At 43.9% G+C, this 24616-nt stretch overlaps 1 non-coding gene across 1 annotated transcript; it reads left to right on the top strand.

The window, feature by feature from the left end:
- The first annotated feature begins 24107 nt into the window (after positions 1-24107).
- Positions 24108-24214, top strand: LOC115070066. The gene has a single exon (XR_003849266.1). It is a non-coding gene; the product is annotated as a U6 spliceosomal RNA (small nuclear RNA).
- Positions 24215-24616: the final 402 nt, after the last annotated feature.

The raw sequence follows: 24616 nt of genomic DNA, 5'->3' as shown, positions 1-24616 counted from the left end.
CTGATACATAAAGTCCTGCCATGAGCCTAGAGGGCAGTGGCTCCTCCAACCCTTATCAGCTGTGCCATCCTTCATCACAACAAAAGAGAAGTAGGGAAGTTCCTCTGGTGAGAGTTCTGCTGAGCTTCCTTCGCGTTGCCTGGAACAAACCTCGGCACCCTAGAACTTACAGGACAACAGTGAAAGCAGATGATCGGACATGACCCTCCTGCTTACACACAAAAGGATCTTGACTCAGACCAAATTAAAGGTCTGCCAATGCAGTCCACCTTTATCATAGTATTTCTTCCTCAAAAGTCTTACCGGAAAACCCCTTTTAGAGACATGGGTTTTCACTTCTTTCACTTTCTTTGTCAGTCTTCCCAGTAATCTCTATTTCTCTCTTTTTACTGTATTATTATTAACAATAATAAATTATTATTATTAATTATTATTGGGTGTGTGAGATCATGTGTGCACCCACACCATGGCACACATTTGGAAGTGAGAGGACAACTTTCAGGAGTTAGTGCTCTCCTTCCATTGTGGGTTCTCGTGATCAAACTCAAGTGTCAGGCTTGTGCAGCAAGTAATTTACCCACAGAGTCATTTCTCCAACCTCTACTTCTCTTATAGTATCTCAAAGAATATACTAGAACAAAGCTAGGGAAATAGCTCAGTTGTCAAAGTGTTTGCTGCTCAAGCATGAGGACCTGAGTTCAATCCCCAAGAACTTGCTTTTTTTAAAAAAACAAGGGGCTGGAGAGATAGCTTAGTGATTAAGAACACTGGCTGCTCTTGCAGAAGACCCGGGTTTAATTCCCAGCACCCCACATGGTGACTAATAACCGTCTATAACTCCAGTTCCAGGGGACTCTAACACCCTCTTCTGACCTCTGCAGGCGCTGCATGACAGGTGCACTTACACACATGCAGGCAATACACTCATACACATACAATAAAAAAATAATAAATAAAATAGAAATAAATAAACAGGCATGGTGATATGTACTTGTAATCTCACCACTAGGGAGGTGGAGACAGGCATATGGATCCCTTGAGCTCCCTGGCTGGCCAGCCTAACCAAATCAGTGAGCCCCAGGCCAGTGAGAGACCCTGAATCAAGAAACAAGGTAGATGGCATCCTGAGTAACACCTGAGATTGACTCCTGGCCTCCATATACATGCACACATACACATGAACTTGCACACACACAAACACATGTACACACATACACCAAGAATATGCCAGAACCAAAGTATTGACTGGGTAGCCCCCAAGAGCAGCCAAGTAACTGTCATGCCCACCAGTAGTGGGCCCAACCTAGAACTGCCAGGTGGAGGGGAGAGTTGAATGGGAAGAAGGCCTGAAGGGGTGACTGCATGAGGCATGCCAGTCAGAGAATATGACCTCATCAGCCTGGGACTACTTCCTTCTAGACCCAAATCAACCTGGCCCAAGCCTCATCGTGCTCGACAGAAAGAGAACGAGACCTTACCAGGTTCCCTTCCTCGGAGCTCTCTGGGAATCCCCAGGGAATGCCCACATGCTTCACAAATCTGCCCTGCTGATCACTTGCCACCTCAGCTGCCATCTGGCCCTATGCCACCACCCTACCCTGCTTCTGCCCTGAAACCTGATTCTGCAAGCAGCTGCTGTTCCCTGCACTTCACGCCCACACCGGGCACAAACCGTCCCCTTAATTCACCCTCAGTGGCAGTTAGTAGTGGACTGTAACATTTGAGATGTTAGGAAAAGATAGGACATGACCAAAGATAACTGCAACCCTGAGAACCAGCACTGGATGTGCCAGATGGCTGTCCTCCATTTCATGGGCCCTACAAACATTGGAGGTTTCCATATTAAGTTCTAGCCTGAGGCTTAATTTTCAGGTGTCAATTCACTCTCCCCCAGAAGTCCAAGCCCCAAACTCTGTAAGATTAAAGGAAGAAAAGTTTTTCCAATGGGGAAGAAAAACAAGGAAACTATTTCTACCTAACAGAAGACAAATTTTCAGATAGTTAGTGTCTCTGGTCCCAAACTTCTCTGTTTCTGTAGAGGGCCACACTTCACCACTTTTTAGCCAAAATCCTTTGTCTAGACAGACAGACAGTGTGAAATAAGGTCCCACATCAGAGAAATAGTAAGAAAATGTAGCAATAACATCAAAACAAACATTTAAATATTTTAAAGAGTTGGTTTTCATACTTTCAAACCTTCATGTTCCATGAAAACCCCTTGGCCAATAAACAAATAAAAAGATAGTGAACATCACTAGGGACTAGAGAACGACAAACTGATACCACAATGTGATATTACCTTACATCCATCAAAAAACTACTCTGAACACACACATGGGCATGTACACATACACAGAAAATATCAAGTTTGGTAAGGATGTAAAGAAATTGGAGTCCTTAATGCATTGCTGGTGGAAACACTAAATGGTGCAACCATATCATGGCTACCCAAAGTATTAGACATAATTCACCGTAAGATCCAGCAACTCCATTCCTGGGATCCAGCAATTCTACCCGAAGGAATTGAAATCAGAGTCTCAAAGAGATATCTGTGCACCAATGCTCACAGTCTTAATCACAATGCCAGTGAGAGAGAAATGACCAGTGAGTCATCAACAGAGGAGTGAATAAACAAAACACGAAACATTGTTCCACATTTTTTTTAAAAAGGATGAAATTGGGATTTGGGATGGAGCTCAGTTGGTAGAGTGCTTGCCTAGCATATACCAAGCCTTGGGTTCAGTCCTTGACACTGTATAAAATCAGGCATCGTGACACACGCCAGTGATCCCAGCACTTGGGAGGTAGAGGTAGGAGAGCCGGGAGTTCAAAGTCATCCTTGGCTACATAGTGAGTTTGAGGCTAGCCTAGGTGCATTACACCTTGTTTCAAAGGGAAATTTTAAAAGAAAAAGAAATTGTACAGATCTCCACGTCCAGTAGAACCTTCTATGAGGATGGAAAGGTTCTGTGTACCCTACAATACAGGGATAACTCACCACCAGAAGCCACTGAGCTTACGTTTTGGGCAGTGTGACTGAAGAGTTGAAATTTAAATTTTATTTTAATTATTTTAAATGTAAGTTACCATAGGAACCTGGAGAGTTTATCACTGGACATCACGAAATCTTAATGTCAGAGACTGTTTGCAGCCCACAGCAGCACTGGAGGCTTGGGACAGCTAAGATGGCCACCACTTTGGGAAAAGGTGCCTGATACCACAGGGTTCCACTATCATGTGGCTCAGCTCCACCTCAGCTTCTCTGCTCATGAACTAAACACACCCTAGCTGTTATCTGCTCCTGGCTCTTCTCTCTTCTGCTCACTGTAGCCCTTGAAAGGCCCCCTTGTTTGTACACCTGCAGCATGTCCAGCCCTCTGGCATCTATTCAAATAGGTCTAAATACTCAGGATCTAAGGACAAAATTACAACAGTTTAAAGACTTCGATTGACTTTTTTGTGATTCTAGAACTGAACAACACTTCATTCCATAAAATAGAACGTGTTCCAGTGAACCCGGTAGAGGAAGTCGGTTTGTAGACGCGAAAAGAAAGCAGGAACAAAAAACAACAAGCTGCCAGGTGTGGTAGCATAAGCCTGTCATCCCAGTACTGGGAGGTGGAGGCAGAAGGATCAGGAGTTTTAGGCCAGCCTGAGCTACATAGTAAATCTGAGGCCAGCCTGAGCTTCATGAGATCCTGTCTTAAAAGAGAGAGAGAGAGAGAGAGAGAGAGAGAGAGAAAGCTTCCAAAGTTACTCTCCTTGGTTGGTGGCTCAGTGAGGCTCAGTGATAGAGCATGTGTTTAGCATGCAGGAGGCCCTGGGTGCAAACCCCAGTACCAAAAACAAACACACAAAAATATCCACAGGCACAAATGCGCACACACACACACACACATGCACGCACGCACACACACACACACACACACACACGCCACTAGCAAACAGTAGAAAAATTACTGATTGGTTGTCATCCTGTTGCTCCAGATTCACTTTTCGTATAAGAGCCTCATTATCATGCTGTTTAGAAACGGGCTTGTTATCTCTCTAATCTTGATTTTTCAGAAGCAGCTTAGTTTCAGCTTAATGATGCTAACCATTCACCTGAGTGACTCCATTTTGATTTTTAGACCAGTCTGTTATGTCTAGGAGCTTAAGCAATGCAATGACCTTCTAGAAATTTCATTTCTACCACCTTTAAAACAATCCTGCTTAAGTCTATGGGCCATCCTATTAGAAAACTTTTTCTCACACGTATTATTAAATGATCATTGTTTTCCTCTAAACACTAGTTTACCTTTAAGCTCCAAGGATGTGGTCATGGCAGGGCCAGCGCTCCAGTGGTGTTCCTGCAGCCTGGCTCCCTCAGCTCAACAGCACAGCCAGGTTCCAACCCCACAACCTTCACTGTAGGACGCCCAGCATTTTCCATGCTCCCCAACTCACAGCCACAGCCCACACAAGGGAAGCCATGGAAGGTTGCATGTGATATTTTTAAACTTTCAAAGATCATACTGTACGTAGATAATGGGCGCATCTAAGTGCCCTGTGTTATGGCCCCAGTCGGCACACCATCTAAATGTAGGAGATAATAATCTTGCTTCTATTAGTAGCCCCCTGAAAAGGAGTCCTGTTCAATGCACTGTTGCACTAAATGGCACTGCTTTTGAATAGACGAGGTGCCATCTCTTTATGAAGAAAATCTCTCTGTGAATCCCATCTCCCCGCAGTGACACATTGATGTATTCGACTGGATGCTCTGCTGGGTTTTTGTGTGTGTAAGCGGGAGCTGAAAAAATTTTACTAAATATAAATATTGCTATATGGTTATGGGTTCTCTGTTCCTATTGTCTCTCCTTTATCCATTTCTTTTGCTACCATTCAAGGCTCTCTTCTTTTCTCTACCTTCTCCAATTTTCAATATTTTCTGAGCACTGGCTTCATGGATTGGGGACCCTGGACATAAATTTCCAATAATAGTAACCACCATTGACTAGGCCCTGGGTTCCAGGCACTAAGTGAGGGACATGCTTTCATGTGCCTGATATTGCATTTTGAAATGGGTTGTGTCACAAGATCACTGGTCAAATCGGTGGAATAAGCAGGGAAAGCCAGGCGACAAGCAAGACTTAGATTCTGTTTCAGTAATTATAAGAGTTGTATGGACCGGGGCTGGAGAGATGGCTCAGTGGTTAAGAACACTGGCTGTTCTTGCAGAAGACCCTGGTTCGAATCCCAGCACCCACATGGGAGATAACAACTGTCCATAACTCTAGTTCCAGGGGATCTGACAATCTCTTCTGTCCTCCACGGACATTGCACGACACGGGTGCACTTACTTACATGCAGCCATAACACTCATACATATAAAATAAAAATAATAAATAAAATATTTTTTTAAAAAAAGAGCTGTATGGACCTAAGAGATTTTTTTTTTAAAGAATATAGGTTTTCCATCAATTCACAGTCCTTTGGAATCAGATGAAAAGACATTTCTATTGTCTTAAGAGCACAAGCTGAGAAGATGACTCAGTGAATAAAGTGCTTGCAAAGGAACAAAATTCAGATCCCCAGAACCCACTTAAAGGCCGGAATGGGTGAGGCAGCCAGTCAGTAATTCCAGCACCCAGGAGGTGGGGAGAGAGTGTGGCAGAAGCATGCTGGTTAGCTAGACTTGCTCTTGTTGGCACATCATGGTTCAACTGAGAGATGCTGCCTCAGTGAGAAAGGTGGAAAGTGGTTGAGAATAACTCCCTCCACCCACAGACATGACTGCACACACACACACACGCACACACACACACACACACACACACACACAGTGTAACAAATACAAAATCCAATCAGCTGATCACCCTGGTAGACATGTCAGACTTCTACAAGTAGACCTTAGATGTCTACCATAAGGGAACAAGGGTCACCAGGCCACCACTTAAGTCAGGGCCCCTGTCATGGGCTCCACACACTCCATCAGAGTCAACAAGAGTGCTCTCAGCATGCCAGCTGAGCTGAGGGTAGTGACACATGCCTGTAATCCCAGCCCCTGGAGATGGAAACAGAAAGATCTCTAGTTCTAGACAAATGTGTGTCCAAAGAAAAGGTCTGAGAACATTTCCCCCAAACTTGCTTGAAATGTACAATTGTCGTTCTGCAAGTTAGTGTCCTGCAATCCCAGGAAAATTTTTAATTTTTGTTTTGTGTTGTTGTGTTGTTGTTGTTGTTGTTGTTGTTGCTGTTGTTGTTGTTGTTGTTGATGATGTTTGGGGGCTTTTTATGGGGAAAGGAGTGAGACAGCATCTCACTCTGTAGCCCAGGCTAGAATGGAGCTCACTAAAAGCCCAGGCTAGCCTCAAATTCACGGCAAACCTCTTGCATCTGTCTCCAGAGTGCTGAGATTATAATCAGCTCAACAGCTCAACATTTAGAATTTAAAATGGAAACTGCTAATATTTGGGGGTTCAGGAGCCAGAACATATGCTTGATATTTAAACATATTTGCAATATTTAGGATCACATAACAAGTATATTTTAGACTGTGTAATTGAGTAACTGACTCAGGCTTATGATTTTAAATTGATAAGCTGAGAACACCAAGAGGCACCTCTCTCACCATTTTGTGAGGCTGTCAGGATGTCACAGGATCTGTATTTGAGCGTGGGCTTTACAGCTCGGCCGTAAATGTGGGGCACCCACTCATCTGTAAATAAACCCCTACCCTATGCTTTGTTAAAAAAATAATATTTTTTAAAAAGATTTTAAGTTGAAATAGAAATAATTGCTTAGACACTATCTGAAACATTTCAGAGTACTTAAGGTACAGTGTATTCATGTTTATCAGAATTATAAAAATTACTTCAATGCTTCAAAAGGCTGTCAGATCATTTAATTCCTTAAAAATTAAGTAAGTATGATACATTAAACTTTTAAGTTCAACTTAAATATGTAAAGGAGTTCAGTTAACCAAGCTTATGAATTGGAACACACATAAGTTAAAATCCCCTTAAGATGATTGCTGTTCCTAAGCTCCAGGGGACTATGAGCATCTCTCAAAATGTCCTATATCTTTGGTGTGTCACCTGTCCTCTTGAGCAAGGAGGCCATGGAGACCCCACCAGATGGACCTGAACCAGTGTCCAGTCTACAAAGAGGAGGGTCAACACAGAGGAAACATTTCCTCCATACTTCCAAGCAAAGCCAACCATAGTTGAGGAGGACCTTTGACTTATCTTCACATAGAACTGGTAAAAGAAAGGAGCCAGAGGCTCCTCCCAAGCCCATGTTACCCCTGAGGAACAGATCCTCAAACAAAATAAATTGGTTTATCTGGGTCAACTGTATGGTGTTAAACACCTGAAAGGAAAGTATAACCAAAGATTAATGGGGTCAATATAATTTTTAAGAGTCCATATGTATAGCTAAAGGCTACGTAACAAGAAACAATGCCAGACAGGAGATACCTTCCTTTGAGTTATTGGCCAAGGTGGCACAACAGACTCCCAGACAGTAACCCAGCATAGAACTGGGAAAACAAACAGCAGATATCTAAAGGAATATTGACAACCAATTGCTGCTAGATGAGGAACAGCTGATGTTCCTAAAATAAGGCTCTCCAGATAGGCTGACTAGATTCAGCAGATGGACAAGCACTGGAGAATGGCTGGGCATGTCGACAACACAGTGGACAGTAACAGGGTTGACAGAGTATATGGGCTCCAGTGTGTGGGAGGGGGGAAGCTATGGGAGGGTGCCATTTGGGAAGTGGGTATATAGATTAATAAGATTGCATAGGATGTTCTGTATGATATACACACAGAAAAATCAACACATTTTTTTAAAAAGACTTATATTTGAGGAGGAAGCATAAAAGCTTACTTCATGTTAAATAGTAGAGGTGATAAACATTACCAGTGAAATCTACTTGATGACTTTATAGCCATACTCAGGTACTAAGGATTTGAGTCTAACTGACTGTGACTAGTAATCATCAGACACATAGAGATTAAAGGTACATGTGCACTGCTTCCCTGGGCCTGCACAACCCACAGGCCTCTCTCCAGGATAAGTTGGTCATGCCCTCCGTGCCTTGACTCCCTCACCCTCATTCATCCTCCCATCTTCCCCGCCCGTCTCTCCTCCTAGCCTGGGTCCTGTCCCATTCCTTGTCCTGGCACCACAGACACCTGGGGAACCACCACTGCTTCCTGATCCTTTGCACCCAGACCAAAACAGTTCCTTCTTGGATCCCCAGGAGCACTCTGGGCCGGGCCCCACCCTCACCTCCGTCTGCTTCCCTGGGCCTGCACAACCCCCAGGCCTCTCTCCAACCTTCAGGTCTCTCTCTGGGGTAAGTCAATTGGGCCGTCTGTGCCTTGACTCCGCCAGCCATATTCACCCTCCCATCTCCCCCACTCGTCTCTCCTCCTAGCCTGGGTCCTGTCCCATTCCTTGTCCTGGCACCACAGACACCTGGGGAACCACCACTGCTTCCTGATCCTTTGCACCCAGACCAAAACAGTTCCTTCTTGGATCCCCAGGAGCACTCTGGGCTCATTTAATTTTATGTGCTATAGGGGTTAATTTTATGTCCTATAGGGGTACAATATTGTATAACTCTATCAATTCAACTGTAAACGTAAAAATTTACAGCCAATTTTGAAAGAGATGCATCTTAGCTCTGGAATTTGTTATTGAATATGTCAGTGCTGTTGTAATGAAATGCTTCTTCTAATTATGTGGTTATTAAATAAATAGTTTTTAAAAAATGATTGCTGTTCCACAGTGCTACAATCCCCACACTTGGGAGGCAGAGGCAAGAGGATCATGAGTCTGAGCTACATAGCAAGACCCCTTTTTCAAAACGACATCAGTTGTTAAATCCTGCTAGAATGAGAGCTAGAATACAATTCTAAATTGACCTTAAAAACTAAATTTCTGAATTTGTCACTTCAGTCAAGAAAATTCATAAAACTGAAATAAAATTGTCTTTCTTATAAAAAGGAGAGAAGAATGAGGAAGAGAAAGAGGAAGAGATACTCTCGAGCTTATCCAAAAATATCAATATAAGATCACTCTTGGGGCTGGAGAGATGGCTCAGTTGTTATGAACACTGACTGTTCTTATAGAAGGCCCAGGTTCAAATCCCAGCACCCACATGGCAACTAACAACTGTCTGTAACTTCAGTTCTGGGGGATCTGACAGCCTCTTCTGTCCTCAGCAGGCATTGTACAACATGAGTGCACTTACCTATATGCAGGCAATACACACATACGCATAAAATAAAAATAATAAATATTTTTTAAAAAGAAGATCACTCTTTGGAGCTGCTCCTGATATCTAAGGCTAGTCCTAAGGATGCCCAACTACTGAGCTAAGAGACCACTATTACCATAATAACCACCCCATGGCATCACTATTGTGGTTGTGACAGTTTAATGAGAATGTCCCCCATAGGCTCCAAGTATTTGAACATTTGTCCCCAGTTGGTTCTGTTGTTTTGGGAGGTCTTAGAAGGTGTGGCCATGCTGGAAGAAGCACATCAGTGGGGATGGGTTTAGAGAGTTCTTAAGCCTTACCAGATCTCCAATTCCTCTCTCTTATATCCTATGCCTGCTTGAAGATGTGAGCATTCTGCTTTCTGCTCCTGCTCCAGCCACCTCCTGCCACCATGCCTCCATGCCATGACAGACTGTAATTCCCCTGGAAATGTAAGCTCAAATAAACTCTTCCCTCTATAAGTTGCTTTGGTCAGTGTTTCTATCACAGCAACAGAAAATAACTAACACAGTGGTTTAAATAAGAAATGTCACCCATAGGCCCAAGTATTTAAACACTTGGTCCACAAGCACTGGCACTGTTTGGGGAAGTCATGGCATCTTTATTAGGTGGAGCTTTGCTGGAGGAAGCACATCATTGGGGGGAGGGCTTTGAGAGTCGTAGCCTGGCCCCACTTCCAAGGCTCACTCTGCTTCCGGTTTGTGGCCCCACTTCCAAGGCTCACTCTGCTTCCGGTTTGTGGTTGAAGATGTGAATACTCAGCTTTTGGCTCTGGCTGCCTGCTGTGATGCCTTCCCCGCCACCAAGAACTCCCCCCCCTGGAACCAACCATAAACCAAAATAAACTCTTTCTTCCATAGCTCACTTTTAGTCATGGTGTTTTATCACAGCAACAAAAAAGTAACTAACACAACTGTTTTAGGCAAAACTTTCCCCTCCAATGATTCTCAGGACCAAAGATCTAAGAGCCAGCCTGCCACTCTAAAGTCAGCCAGGGGTTGGAGGTACAATGGAGATGTTCCCAGTGCCATATCTAGAAGTAAAATTCCTTTCCCAATACTCAGAGACCAAAAAGTTTCCTAAAGGCCCCAGAGGCACCTAGAGATCACATTGACTGTAACCCTGATAGAGTTTATTTACTGGCCCCATAAAGGTATATTTACTAATTGCATGCAAAACCTTTGAAAATGCTCAACAAATGTTAAAGGCAATTCAGAAATATGACTCACAACAGTTACTGACAAACAGAACACTGGAAAGCTTGAAGTGCCTTCTTGTGGGCCTTTATAAGGATTAATGACTGTTTCTCTGAAGTTCAATGTAGCAGCTACAAGCAACACGAGATTTTCTGTCTGCATTGTCTTAAATCAACACAATGAAGCTATGACGGTGGGGGGCACAAGCCATCACGTAGGGCTTATAAGGAAGGAGTGGACAGAGGAGTCCAGACAAACCAGATGAGGAGAGTTTTTTCTCTGCTAAGAACACTTCATCATTTAACCATTCCTTGCACTTTCACAGAGCAAGGTTTGCCTTTCTCAATGAGTGAAGACACCAGGACAGCCACCAAGAGGCACAGGAGGCTGTATCTCCACCCAATGTTGAGGTAAGACAGAAGGTTTCCACTCCACTTAATCAGTAAGCAGCAATTAATATCATTAATTGATTTGTCATATGAGATTGTTCAAAAAAAACCAACAACAACAAAAAACATGCATACTTTCTTGCCATGTGATCTCCCAAGTTCTCTATCTGGTGAAAGAACTGACATTTCACACACAGATGCCATCACCGCATTCCTTATAAAACACACGTTCTAGAATACTCATCAGTCTTTTTTCCTAAAGACTAAGAAAGAGCCCCGAACTTCAGAACTGCAGTGTGAACGATCCGGACATGTTGGTTCCTCCCTCACACTGAGAGCAGCCCTCACATGATGTATGTTTACTCCTATCTACACTCTCTTGACTATGCAAGTGAGATGCGGCATGTAATCATGTTTACACGCATTGTCTCAGCAACCCACTGGCCGAAACCTTGCAAAGAGAATGGACATGCAAACTGCGGCCTTCTTTTCCCCACAGACTACGATTTCACTTTCTGAAGTAACTTGGGAAGACTGAGAAAGTGATGCAGTTCCATCCCTTCCCTGTCAACTACCTGCACACCTCTCACCTCCTCTAGTCTGCCTCCCTTCCCCAGACTCCAAAAACTCCCAGCAGCCCAAGGCTGGGTCCCCAGGGCAGGAGGAGAAGCCGAGGGAGGGAGGGAGCCCCAGTGGTGGAAAAATCAAATCATATTTCCCTTGCAGGGAGTAAAACCCAGGTGGTAAACATAACTTCCAATTACCTGCCTTAAAGCAACACTAAAATATAAAGTTCTGCTTTCTTACTAAAGAGAAGATCCAGTCTACATATAGCAAAGACTTTATGCGTACCGGTGCCTCTTTGTTGCAGGACAGGCAGGCATTCATGCTCAACCGACTGGAGTCCTTCTTATTAGACACCCCGCCTGGCTGGGACAGTTTAAAGACAAGACCCTCAAAATATGAAACTAGAACCATTTTCCTAGATATCACCTAAGTTGCTTACTACAAATACAAATTCTGGGACCTTATCCCAGACCTACTGAAGGGTATCTCAGAAGGATCTAGATCGTCAACTGGTGCCAGCAGATGAATTTGGCACATAGTGGAATTAGGAAACCCGTTATAGAAAAAGCAGGTCAGTCTTCTGAGTGAATCAAGAGCCCAGAGGACCTAGGTGTGATACAAGCCTGTGATCCCAGGACTTGGGAGGTGAAGGCAGGACTATCAGGAGTTCAAGGCCAGTATCTGCTACACAATGAATTCTAGGCCAGCCTGGACTATATGAGACCCTCTCTCAAAAAACGAGTGTGGGGAGACAGTTCAGATGGTCAAACACTTGTCATGCAAGCATGAGGATCTGACTTTGATCTCCAGAACCCACATATTAAAAAGCTGGATACCATAACACATGCTCATATCCCATCACTGGGGAGACAGACAGCTCCCTGGGGCTCCCTGGTCAGCCAGCCTAGCCTAATCTGTGAGCTCCAGGGATCAGTGTCTCAGAAAACAGGTGGGTGAGTCCTGAGGCACAACACCCAAGGCTGACCTCTGGCTTCCACATGCACAGGACATGCCCTGTTCTGCTTTTATTCTGTTGCTGTGATAAAACATTCTGACCAAAGGCAACTTGGGAGAGGAAAGGATTTATTTGGTTTACATTTCCAGGTGATAGCTCATCACTGAGAGAAGACAGGGCAGGAGCTCAAGCAGGAACCTGGAGACAGGAGTGCTTGTTAAAATAGACATGTACCTATTAGAATTAGCCAGAAGAATTGAGCAATTGATTCTTTAATTGGGGGGGAGGGGCATGCAAAAACAACACCTTAGCAAACTATAGAGACCAGGGTAAAGGATGATAAAAATGCTTCTTACTAGGCATTAGGAATATTATTTTTAATATGTTATTTATTATTTTTATATGTGTATGAATGTATTGCCTGCATGTATGTAAGTGCACCTGTGTCATGCAATATCCACAGAGACAAGAAGAGGGCATCAGATCCATTGTAAGAATGTGCGCGCACACACACACACACACAACTCATGCTGTCAGATATAACAAAGGAAAAGCCTTAAATGAACTACCCTGGCTAAGGATAAAATTGACCAAGGCAATTTGGTCAAGCTGAGGTTAGGGTGTTCCTTCAACCTCACTACCAATTTCTAGGGAAAGCTAGTCTCAGATTAAATTCTATAGTACACATTATCATTCCAAAACCTTCTATGAACAAGTAAGCACAGATTACTATAAATTATTCTGTATGTGCAGATAAAAGAACAGTCACTACCTGCCTCCTTGTAGTTGGCATTCACAAAAAGCACAAATCCTCCAGGCCCAGATCCAAGGCTAGACACAGGACTGATCAGTAACTGGAAAGTAGGGGAAAACTTTGGTTCTGTCATTGAAGCCGGTGAACTAAACTGGCAAATGCCATAAAATTTGCATTGATGTTAGTATTTGTATGGGCACAGATACTTCACAGAAAAACTGTGAAAGGTTAAGAAGTTGGGGGTTTATATATCATTTTAACCAAGTATGATAAATTGTGGAGAAGTGACCACACAAAGGAAAGGGTACTTGGGAACCTAGGGTTTATAAGCCATGGACGATGACTTGGAAATGTCTGGAGGAAATGGATAGATGATAAGGGTTATTTCAGTAAGGTCTATTTATGTGCACTCATCTTGTTGACTCCTTGTCTCCAGTGATAAGGGTTTCTCTACTCTTCCTGATAAAAGGAGGGCACCATCTCGTGGGAAATTTATGTCTTGCTTTTAGACAGATGGGGAGGGCAAGAGCTCTTTCTGAATATGCCCTTTCTCAATTGCCTCTAACTCAAAATAATCAATATACCAAAGTGCATATTTTTTAAGTTTTTGGATTGATTGATTTTTATTTTATGTGTATGAGTGTTTTGCCTGCTTGTGTGTAAGTGCACCCATGTCATACAATGCCTACAGAAGCCAGAAGAAGGCATTAGATCCCCTGGAACTAGAGTTAAGGATGGTTGTGAGCTGCCATGTGGGTGCTCGGAGCCAAACCTGAGTTTTCTGCAAGACCATCCTGTGCTTTTAACTCCTGAATCATCTCTCCAGTGCCCCCCAAGTGTATATTTTTGGGTGGCATATTCTAGACCCCTTCAGCATCAAGCCTCAAGCACCACTCCCATGGGCAGAAGAGATTAGTCTCATTACATTATTGCTTTCTGTTCAAACAAGTTGGGGAGCCTCTGAAGCATCCCGACCAGTTCACAAACACTGACTACCTAGTGTTCACCAGGAACCCATCTCTAGGATCCAAGCTCAACAAAACAGATTTCAGCAATAGAATACCATTTCCAACATTCACTGTGCTAATCAAAAGGGCAGTTGGCATCATCAGACACCCATCTCAGAGTCTTATAGAAACACCCTCAAAAGTGCGTGCTAAATGTCCTAGCTATGGGGTCCTGCCCCACACATTAGGGCACCCCCCCAAACTCGTCTTAACCCCTCAGGTCCCAGGGAAATGCCTCTCTACTCCCAGTCTCAAAAGTGAACTATCACAATGCCATTAAGTTCTGTGGCTATGTTCTATAGGCGTCAGTGTGGAGTGCCCTCAAAATACTAAAAATAGTCCTACTATGTGGCCCAGCTTTATCACTCCTGGGTATATACTTCGAAGACTAGAGTCAGTGTGCCACAGAGACACATGCATATCCATGTTTATTGCTCATGATTCATAATAGCTAAGAAGCAGAGCCAGCATTTATGTCCATCAGCACTTCTTTTAAATGTTTTAAAATTTATTATTATTATTATGTGTATGTGCATGTTTCGGGGGCATGAGTGCCATATGGAACTCATATTTGGAGGTCAGAGGACAACTTTGTGGAGTCGGTTCTCTTCTTCTACCTTTACATGGGTTCCATGGATTGAACTCGGGTGGAGAGTTCAATTTACTAGTACCCTAAGACATCTCACCAGCTCCCTGATCCCCTTTCTTGAGTTCATTTTGTCTTCAACTTTAGTTCATGCAACTGGTAAATTTGTAAACTGAATTCTTCATATCCTCCAATCTTATTGAAATATTAGGTATTCCAGTGACAGTAACCTCACATTTAATACCCCTTTCAGGGATGCTGTGCACTCATACGTCCTCTCCTGAAAGCCCACTTCATCCTTGGAGTTCTCTAGTAGCTTAAAAGAAGCCACTCCTCAGATAGAAGACATGAATTCTGAGCAAAACAACACAGCAAAGGCTCTGACACTGCCAGTAAAGGATGATCAGCTCTGCTAACCATAGCTGGGTAATCTCCAGAAAATGGAGGCAACCACAGAAAAATAGACCCCGGCACCTTAGTGAGACACCACGAGGACATGGCAGTTACAGAGGGAGGAGGCACACTTCTGGCTTCCCAGAGCAGCCGAAGGCTGAAGACCTTCATGGGAAAGCTTGCAGTATTTGTGCTGACAATCCTGATGGTCAGATAGCACCAGCTGAGACTGGACTGTGTCTCCCTCCCCCCTCCCATCACAGGTATAAACACTCTCTAAAGTTGAGGCTCAGAAAACAATACTCCAAAGGCTTAAAATGCTGAGCACTTTAAACTACAGGAAATTGGAAGGCCTTAGACCTCAGAATTAAGGTCTCTAACCATCCCTCATCTGACAGAGGAAATTTCTTCCAGAAGAAATATAATTAATTCTCATCCATCCTTGTCTGGAGAGTCTCATCAAATAACCAAGAAACAGCAAGGCTGGGCGCTGGCAAGATGCTTCAGCAAGTGGACGTGCTTGCCACCAAGCCTGATAACCTGAGTTGAATCCCCAGGATCCACGTAGTAGAAGGGGAGAACTGATTTCCCTGAAAGTTGTCCTCTGACCTCCACACATGCACCACTGTACACACATGCATGCGCATACACACATACACACACACACACACACAGAGTAAAATAAAGAAATGTAAAAAAAAATATTAAGTAGCATTGGGTTGGTGAGATGGTTCAGCAAGTAAAGGCACTTGCCAGTCAGCTTGACAACTTTAATTCAGTCTCTGGGACCCGTATGGTAGAAAGAGAGAATCAGTTCCTGCAGGCTGTCCTCTGACTTTCTCATTCTCACTGTGGAAGGAGCACAACACCGCCCCCCTCCAATCAGTCAATCAATCAATCAATCGATTTATTGAGAAATATTAAACCTGAAGAACAGAAGAGATTAAAAGTCCTCACCAGCAAAGAAACTTTTCATGAAGCCTTTTGGAGTCTCTGTGATGGTTAATATTGATGGTCAACTTGATAAGATCTAGAATTACCTAGGAACCAACCCTCTGGGCATGCCTGTGAGGGTTTATCTAGATATCTAGATTGGGTTAACTGAGGTGGGAAGATCCACCTTAACTGTGAGTGGGAGGGAGAGAAAAGGGAGGGAGGGAGGAGAGAGAGAGAGAGAGGCAGACAGAGAGACAGAGACAGAGAGGAGGGGAAGGCAGGAGGGCAGGAGGGCAGGCGGGAAGGAAGGAAGGAAGGAAGGAAGGAAGGAAGGAAGGAAGGAAGGGAAGGGAATAATAACTAGGCTGCTTGCTTGAAGCAAAACAAAAGAGGAGGAAAACAAGACTCCGTGAGGAAACGAGCTTGTTTCTGGGTAATACGACCCCACTTTTGCTGCTCTCTCTGCTTTTCTACATTTGCTGGTTCTATGAGCCTGGGGGTTTGCTTTCTGCTTTTTTGATTGTTTTTCAGTGGTGTTTGTTTTGTTTTTCAGGATCCTTCTATGTACCAAGCTCCACCTCATTCCTCCTGCCTCGGCCTCCAGAACGGCTGAGATTACAGGTAGGAGCCACTGAACCCTAACACACTTGATTTTTTTCTTTTTTTTTTTTTTTTTTTTTTTTTTTTTTTTTTCTGTTCGTTATTTTTTTGAGACCAGGTCTTGTTTTAGAACCTGGGTTGGCCTGAAATTTGAAATCTTCAAGCATTATCCTCTTGAGTACTTAGAATTTAACATGAGCCACCAAGCCTGGCTTGTCATCTGATTTTTACCTACAATCAAGATTCTTCACTGCATCAAAGAAACACCAAATAAAAAAGAAGTAGAAAGACATGGCCAAAGGGAAATTTACAAACTGCACAGCAGTAATGACACACAGACACTATGGTTTTGGTGACAATGGCCAATGGATGGGGCTGCAGATAAATTACCCTCTGAACTGAATGCCCCAGGCAAATGACTTGATTGTGATATGCCTATTAAAGCTATTGTTAAGTAGAAGTGGAAACCAAATCCCAGACACTGGGGAGGACTAAGGTAGGAAAGGGTTCCCTATTTGGACTTGAACAAAGATTTGAGAGAAGGCAGCAGGACCACAGACCTTGAAGAAGGGAATGATGGATGGATGGACATTTGGGGATCCATGGATGGATCATTTCTGGCTTTAGGGTGACAAAATTGAATGATTTCTCATAACACAGGTTCTTTATAAAACAGAAGCAGAAAGTCTAATACAGCTATTCTAACCAAATGGCTAGGTCAGCATTTGAACTGTGTAACCAGAGGGACTCAGAGTAACCTCACCATGTTAACAGAAATCCTCTGGAATCAATATGGCAGCTCAAGATCCTAAGGCTTGAGGGCCTGTTCAAACACCCCCCTCCACCTCCAAACTTTCCCCAAATGAAAGAGCAGTCCCAGCAGGCACTTATTTGGGGAATCTTTTCCAAAGACCAGAATGTCATTAACTCTCCCTTCATGACCCTCAAACAGCAAGAAATATTATGCTACAGTAAAACTTAACACAGAAACAGGATGCACATACCACACAAGTGCCCCACTCTAGTAGGTCTCACAGCCTTGAGCAAATCTCTGTGTTTTAGCGTTTGAGCAAGCTCGTTGGTCTCAAAAAGAGAGTAAATAAAAATAACTGGGTATGGTACACACCTGTAATCCCAGCATTCAGGAGAGCAAGGCAGAAGGATCACAGCAAATTTGAGACCAGCCTGGGCTATATTATTTCAAGGCTAGCCTAGACTACATAATGAGATCCTGTCTCTAAATAAGTAAATAAAGGAAGGGCATTTTACCTCCTAGCACTTAGGAGGTAAAAGGAGGAAGATCAGAAATTCAATGTAATCCTCAACTGGAGTTTGAGGCCAGTTAGATTACATGAGACCCTGCCTCAAATAAATAAACAAATAAACAGAAGAAAAGAGTGGGGCCCAGGAAGAGAAAGAATAAATTAATTATGGTTAAGTACCTTGGAAATGCAGAGTGCTATTTAAATGCAAAATAAACTGCAGATTAACAAGTTCACTTTGGCTTCAGGGAGGGACTGTCTGCTGCAGGAGCCATTAAAAGTCACAAGCTATAAAACAGGCAGTAAAGTGGGCTTTGTTCGGCTTTGCCCTAAAGAATCATATAACCTTGCCTGAAATTACCCATGTATCCCAGCTCTGGACTAATCAGCTGAAACCAGTGCATCCGCAGCTAGAAAACACTCACGGGCCCTTAGAGAGCCCTGCCTGCCCTTTGTACTTGCCCATTTTCACTACCAAGCCCGCCCTAACCATTCCCCCAACATCAGGTAATCCCAAAGACACTCCAACTATACAGCCCAACAACAGAGGTATCATAGTGCCCACGAACTCAAAGCTTTGATTAGTTAAGCAGTTTGCCCTAAGTAGAAAAGTTTAAACTTTCTCACTGAAGTTTCCGTAACTGAGTCTGCTGAAATCAACTGACAATAGACAGATGAACAAAAGAGGGGCATCTAGCTTTATCACACACACACACACACACACACACACACACACACACACACGCAAGTGTAAATGGAGCTTCACAAAATGCAAAACTCAGAGAGGGAGCAGATGGTTGAAGATTAAATACCTCTTCATAGGAGAGAGGAAGTTGGGCCTGTGAGGCGATTTTAGAGGAGTAACTTTTAGGGGATAGAATAAGCTCAGAAAACAGGTTTAATCTTCTGTGTTAAGAATTCAGGAAGAGGAATGAAGACCACTGTGCTCCTCCTTGTGCTCTCGTCTTAAGAGGATGAGAGGACTTCCTGGATTCAGTCCTCAGGGGATGAAGGAACTTCCTAGATTCAGTCCTGGGGGCGAGTGAAACTTCCAAGAAAACCTTTCCCATCTCCGCTGCTCCCTAAGCTCTTGAAGCTTGAAGCTGGTGGGGGTGCATATTCGGGGGTCGTTTCCTGAGTTTTAACATTAATTTAAAATAAGAAGTCACAAGCAAAGGTCATCACTGAAGGAGGTCTGACCCTGCTCAGCTTCTTTTCTGTGGCAATGACAATTCTTCATCCCTGCCCCTCATTCCTTAATCACTGGTTTGCTCTGGTCAGCCCACAACACCAAGGCAGCCCGTGTCAAATTATCAGAGTATGTGGTGTAAACTATAAGCAAAAAGAAAAGAGACAACTTCCTCTATTCCCATAGTTCCTTCTGGGAGTTTTTCTTTGCTTGAAATTTTCTTGTCTAGACTAGGGAAAACGGTAAAGTGTGGGACAAATACATAGTCTGTGCTCTAGGATGCCATCTTGTATTTCCAGTCCTATGGTGAGTGTATTGGAAAAGGGCGAGCAGAGAATACTAAAGTCAGTCAGAAATGTTAGCTGGTTATAAATGATGTTGATCATTTGGATAGAGAAGAACATATCCCTAGCCGTTACAAGCTAGTGCCAAAATTCAGAATGGGTCCAAAGTGTGCTTCAGGCGCAGGGACTTCTGAGGGTTTCTTGTCTCTATAGTTGAAAGGTTAGATAGTCTTGAACTTTGAGGATTACATCTTTGCACATGACTGCCTTGGGGTGTCCTCAGGAGGGCATGTCCCTCAGTGAGCTGGTAAGAGGCTCATGGGGTCAGGAATTTGGAGATGGCACCTGCAAGGCCCTGAGTTATATTAAAACAGCAAAGTCAGGCTGATGAGATGGTGCATCTGGTAAAGACACTTGCTGCTGAGCCTGAATTCAATTCTCAGAACCCTCATAGTGGAAGAAAAGAACTGATTCCCAAAAATTGCCCTTTGACCTCCACACATGTATTGTCACCTGCCCCCCACCTGCACATGAAAGAAAGAGAGAAAGAAAGAGAGAGAGAAAGAAAGAAAGAAAGAAAGAAAGAAAGAAAGAAAGAAAGAAAGAAAGAAAGAAAGGTAAAATGTTTTTAAACCAGCAATATCAGGTATTTTTAAAGAAACAAAGTTGAGTATTGGTGGTATATGCCCATAATCTCAGCATTCAGAGGTGGAGACAGAAAGATCAGGAGTTCAAGATCATTCTCAACAGTATAGTGTGTTTCAGGCCAGCCTGGGCTACAAGAGACCCTGTCCCCAAAAAAAAAAAATGACAACCAAAAGAAACAGAGGATGGAGTTGGGGAGATGGCTCAGTAGATAAAGCACTTGCTGTCCAAGCATGAGGACCAGCGTTTGGATCCCCAGCATCCATACAAATACCGGGCAGGTGTGGTGGCCTGCCTGTAATCCCAGTATACAAGAGACAGAGACAGAAAATCCCCAGAGCTAGGTGACAAACTAGACTAGCTGAATTGGCGAGCTCTGGGTTCAGGGAGAGACCCATTCAACACACAAGATGAAGGGAAGAAGACCCTCAGTGTCAACCTCTGACCTCCAAACACATGCACACACATGTGCCCACACACATGCCAGCAGGTATACACGTGCATGCACAGCACACACACACAGAGAGAGAGAGAGAGAGAGAGAGAGAGAGAGAGAGAGAGAGGCTTAGAAAATGCAGTCATTTGTTGATTACCTGGAAGAGGAATAATATAAAAGGATTAGGTGACCTAAGAACAGCTGGGGTGGGTGAGGGCAGATGGCAGAGGGGTTCATGGCCCTCAGGGAGGGCAATGAAAGCCTAGTCAGGAGGACAGACGAACTGAAAGGGGGAGGGGGAGAAGAAGTCAATGAGTCCCATGTGGCAGATCTGTTGACAGTGACAAAAAAGAGAAAAACACAGAAGCTGCAGCTACCTTAGACCCCAAGACAAATAGAAAGCCTGCCCATGATGGGCAGCTACGCAAGGCCCCTCCGTCTTCGTCAACCCAGTTAATCGTGGACCACGAGGCAGCATGCTTGTGCGGGGAACTCTCCTTTCTTGCACTGTGCTGGGTGCTTTCCCTAGTTCCTACCACTGAACTTCAGATGTGTGTTCCAGTGTCCATTTTACAGGTCAGCTGGCTGACATTTGGAGAAGAGCACAAGGAGGTATGAGGCAGAGGTCAGTCCCAGAAGTGTCCGCACAAGGAGGAGACCAACATGAAAGGCGGGAGATGGCAGCGAAGGCAGAGGGGACAAGGAGATCTCAACACAAGTGTACAAAGACAAGAGGAGCCCTTGTCAGGGACAGCTTGCGCACCTCAGCCAAGCGGCTCCTGGGCTCTGATCCCCAACAGATGACAGTGCTCAGCGGTGGAAAGCTGTCATGAAATTAGCTCACCCTGAAATGAAGCTTAATTGTTCTATAGAAACACTGGTGTGTTCCAGCCAAGAAAAAGAAGGGTTTTATGATCAAATGATAGACAGGGTTAAAGATGATTCTGGATCAGTCAGAGGGTGAGATGAGGGTCAAGGAGAAATGAACCAAAAAGGAAAATAATTTGGGAGAATGGGGCTAAAACTGAACCAAATTTTCAATTCTTTTTGTCCCAGCTTAGTAACAAGGAGACCAAAGACCCAGCGCTAGATGAGAATCACAGAACAGTGATGCTGTCACAGTCGTGTGAGGGGTTGTTTCAGAGGGTCTCTCACACTGCGAGGCCAAAACACACTCTTCCAGAGCTGATTGCTGCCATACACCAAGAAGTCTAGGAGTTCGAGCACTGGCATTTGAAATTCATGAAATTCAGAACTTCTATTTCCTAGCTGTGTGGTCCAGAGTAACTCGAGCCCATTTCAAGCATTAAATTGATTATCTGTAAAGTGAGGATGTATTAGCTACTCATTGCTGTGTAACAAACTACCCCAAAATTGAGTGACTTGAGATGACACTACATATTCTCTCCTCACAGTCTCTCTGGGTCATGAGTGTAAGAGCTGAATGGTAGTGGATCAAAGCACACCAGGGTTGCAAAGAGATGTTGGCTGAAGGCTCAACTAAGGCTGGAGAAACCGAGGAGGCACATCCAACATGGCTCACACAGGCTGTCTGTGACCTCAATTTCTCTGTACATGGGCCTGTCCACTGGGTTCTCTGAGTGTCTTTGCATCATGGCTGTTGACTTCTCCCAGAGGGACTGACCCAGGAAAGAGAGACACCCTTCAAGGCCCTGTCTTCAGACATCATACGGCATAACTTCTGTCTTGTTTTATTTACTTAAAGAGGTCAACATGCTTCATATACATTCAAAAGAAGAGTAAATAGGGAATTGAAGAGTGTCAAGGAATTATCGAGAATATTTTTAAGTCGCCAAAGAAGGAAAATGCTATATATGTAATGAGTACATGTTGAGTGGTAAGCATCATGTAGACACTGGGGGGAAAAGAAAAATGAAGAGGAGGAGGAAGAGGAGGAGGAGGAAGAAGAGGGGGAGGAGGAGGAGGAGGAAGAAGAAGAAGAGGGAGGAGGAAGAGGAAGAAGAGGGAGGAGGAGGAGGAAGAGGAGGAGGAGGAAGAAGAAGAGGGAGGAGGAAGAGGAAGAAGAGGGAGGAGGAGGAGGAAGAGGAGGAGGAGGAAGAAGAAGAGGGAGGAGGAAGAGGAAGAGGAGGAGGAGGGAGGAGGAAGAGGAGGAGGAGGAAGAAGAAGAGGGAGGAGGAAGAGGAAGAAGAGGGAGGAGGAGGAGGAGGAGGAGGAGGGAGGAGGACAACGACGACTACGACGATGACAAAGAGGAGGAGGAGACACCGGAAGGATCAAACTGCTTTAGTCTTCAAGGTCCTTACAGATCATCTAAGGAAAACATGTAAGAAAAGAGCCAAGCACAACACAGTGGACCACTGTGAGGTATGGGGTCTCTGAGGTCACCCTTCCAGAGTAAGGAAAGTTTTCCTAAAATTGGTGCCTTCCTAGCAGAGTCCTAAAGAACACTGAGGCATGTGGAAAGACTTTTTCAATAGAGTAGAAAAATGTTTTCCAAACAGAACTGTGACTGATTAATGAGTCATGATAGCAACTGAGTCCTGACCAAACTGTGAACTTAAAGTGGCCTAGAATGCAGTAAGGGTCTTTTCATAGAGCTTTTGTGTGATTCATGTGTTCATGTTTGTATCTCTGTGTTTCTAAAGTGAGTACCACGTTAAGATGGAAAATACATTACATTGTAATATTCTTACTGGCTTACTTATTTACTTCTTGAGGGTAGACTCAAAAACAAGTTTGAAAGGCACTGCACTATAGTATAAAATAAAGAAGGAAATGGAAAGAAATAAGGTTGCAAAGATGTATCGGTCAGAACTGGCTGAGTTATGATGAAGTGACAAGTGACCCCCAAATTTTGGTTGCTTACAGCAAGCATTGACTTCTTTCAGATGTTACATAAACTTGAGAATCAGCTGGAGTTCTGCTTGTTCTCTCCAGGAGTTAGTCCATGATAGGAATCATCTCTGTATGGAATAGTACTGTCGTATAAGAGAGAGAAAATGAATGATTCACTGCCATTAAACTCTATTAAACTTCTGCCCAGAAGCATCAAAGAGATTAAGCTTGGCTATAATGGGACAGGGAAAGTAGACTTCCCCCCAAGGGAAGAGCAGGAATTGTTAAAGACAGTTACACAGCCTGGTAGGGTTGAGGCCGCCTGTCATCCCAGCATTCAGGAGGCTGAAGCAGATGGATCATGAGTTCCAGGCCAGCCTGGGCTACGTAGTGAGACCCTGTCTTAAAAAAACCAAACAAACACACACACACACACACACACACACACGAATCACTACCTTCCCAAGAGGTCAGAGGGGGTAGATTCAAGTCAGAATACATCTTGCAAAGTATAGTTAGATGTTTGGAGTCCATCCTGAACATAATAAGGAGCCATTGAGAAGTTGCAAGGCAAGTGACCAGATGTTTCCATAATGAGATTCTTCTGCTGTAGGGAGCTAAGCGCATGAAGAGCTGGCACTGTAGGCAGCAAACCCATCAGTCTGCTTGACCAGACCAATGACTAGCAAAAGGGAGTCTGGCTGGGGGACTAGCTTGGTGGTACAGAGTACTCTGGGTTCGATCCCCAGCACTGCAAATAGAAAGACAGAAGGCCAGCACTTTTGTGGCAGTACTTGCAGCAATAAAACTCAGAGCTGTGCTTGCTTCGGCAGCACATATACTAAAATTGGAACGATACAGAGAAGATTAGCATGGCCCCTGCGCAAGGATGACACGCAAATTCATGAAGCGTTCCATATTTTTCAACAACTATTAAATGCTTTCATACAAAAAAAAAAAAAAACTCAGAGCTACATCTTACAACATAAAGATAAGGAAATATGACATTAAAAAGAAATTACGGGAGTTGGGGGTGTAGCTCAGTTAGTAGAGTGTTTTCCTAGGATGAACAAAGCTCTGAGTTCATTCGAGGTATGGTTATGCATTTCTGTAATCTCAGCACTGGGAGGATGAGGCAGGAGGAGCAGATCAAGGTCATCCTCCGCTGCATAGGGAGTTCAAGGCCGGCCTGGGCTACAGGAGACCCTGTCTCAAAGAAGGAAGTTTTATTTGACTCAAGTTTCAGAGATGTCACTCCATGGTCACTTGGTCCCCTTACTGTTTGTCTCTGGTGGCATTGTACATCACACTGAGGATGAAGAGTCA

Source organism: Nannospalax galili, unplaced genomic scaffold (genome assembly GCF_000622305.1).
Source record: "Nannospalax galili isolate Female #2095 unplaced genomic scaffold, S.galili_v1.0 scaffold30, whole genome shotgun sequence".
In the NCBI taxonomy this organism is placed as follows: Eukaryota; Metazoa; Chordata; class Mammalia; order Rodentia; family Spalacidae; genus Nannospalax; species Nannospalax galili.
This window is presented reverse-complemented; position numbering and strand designations above follow the sequence as displayed.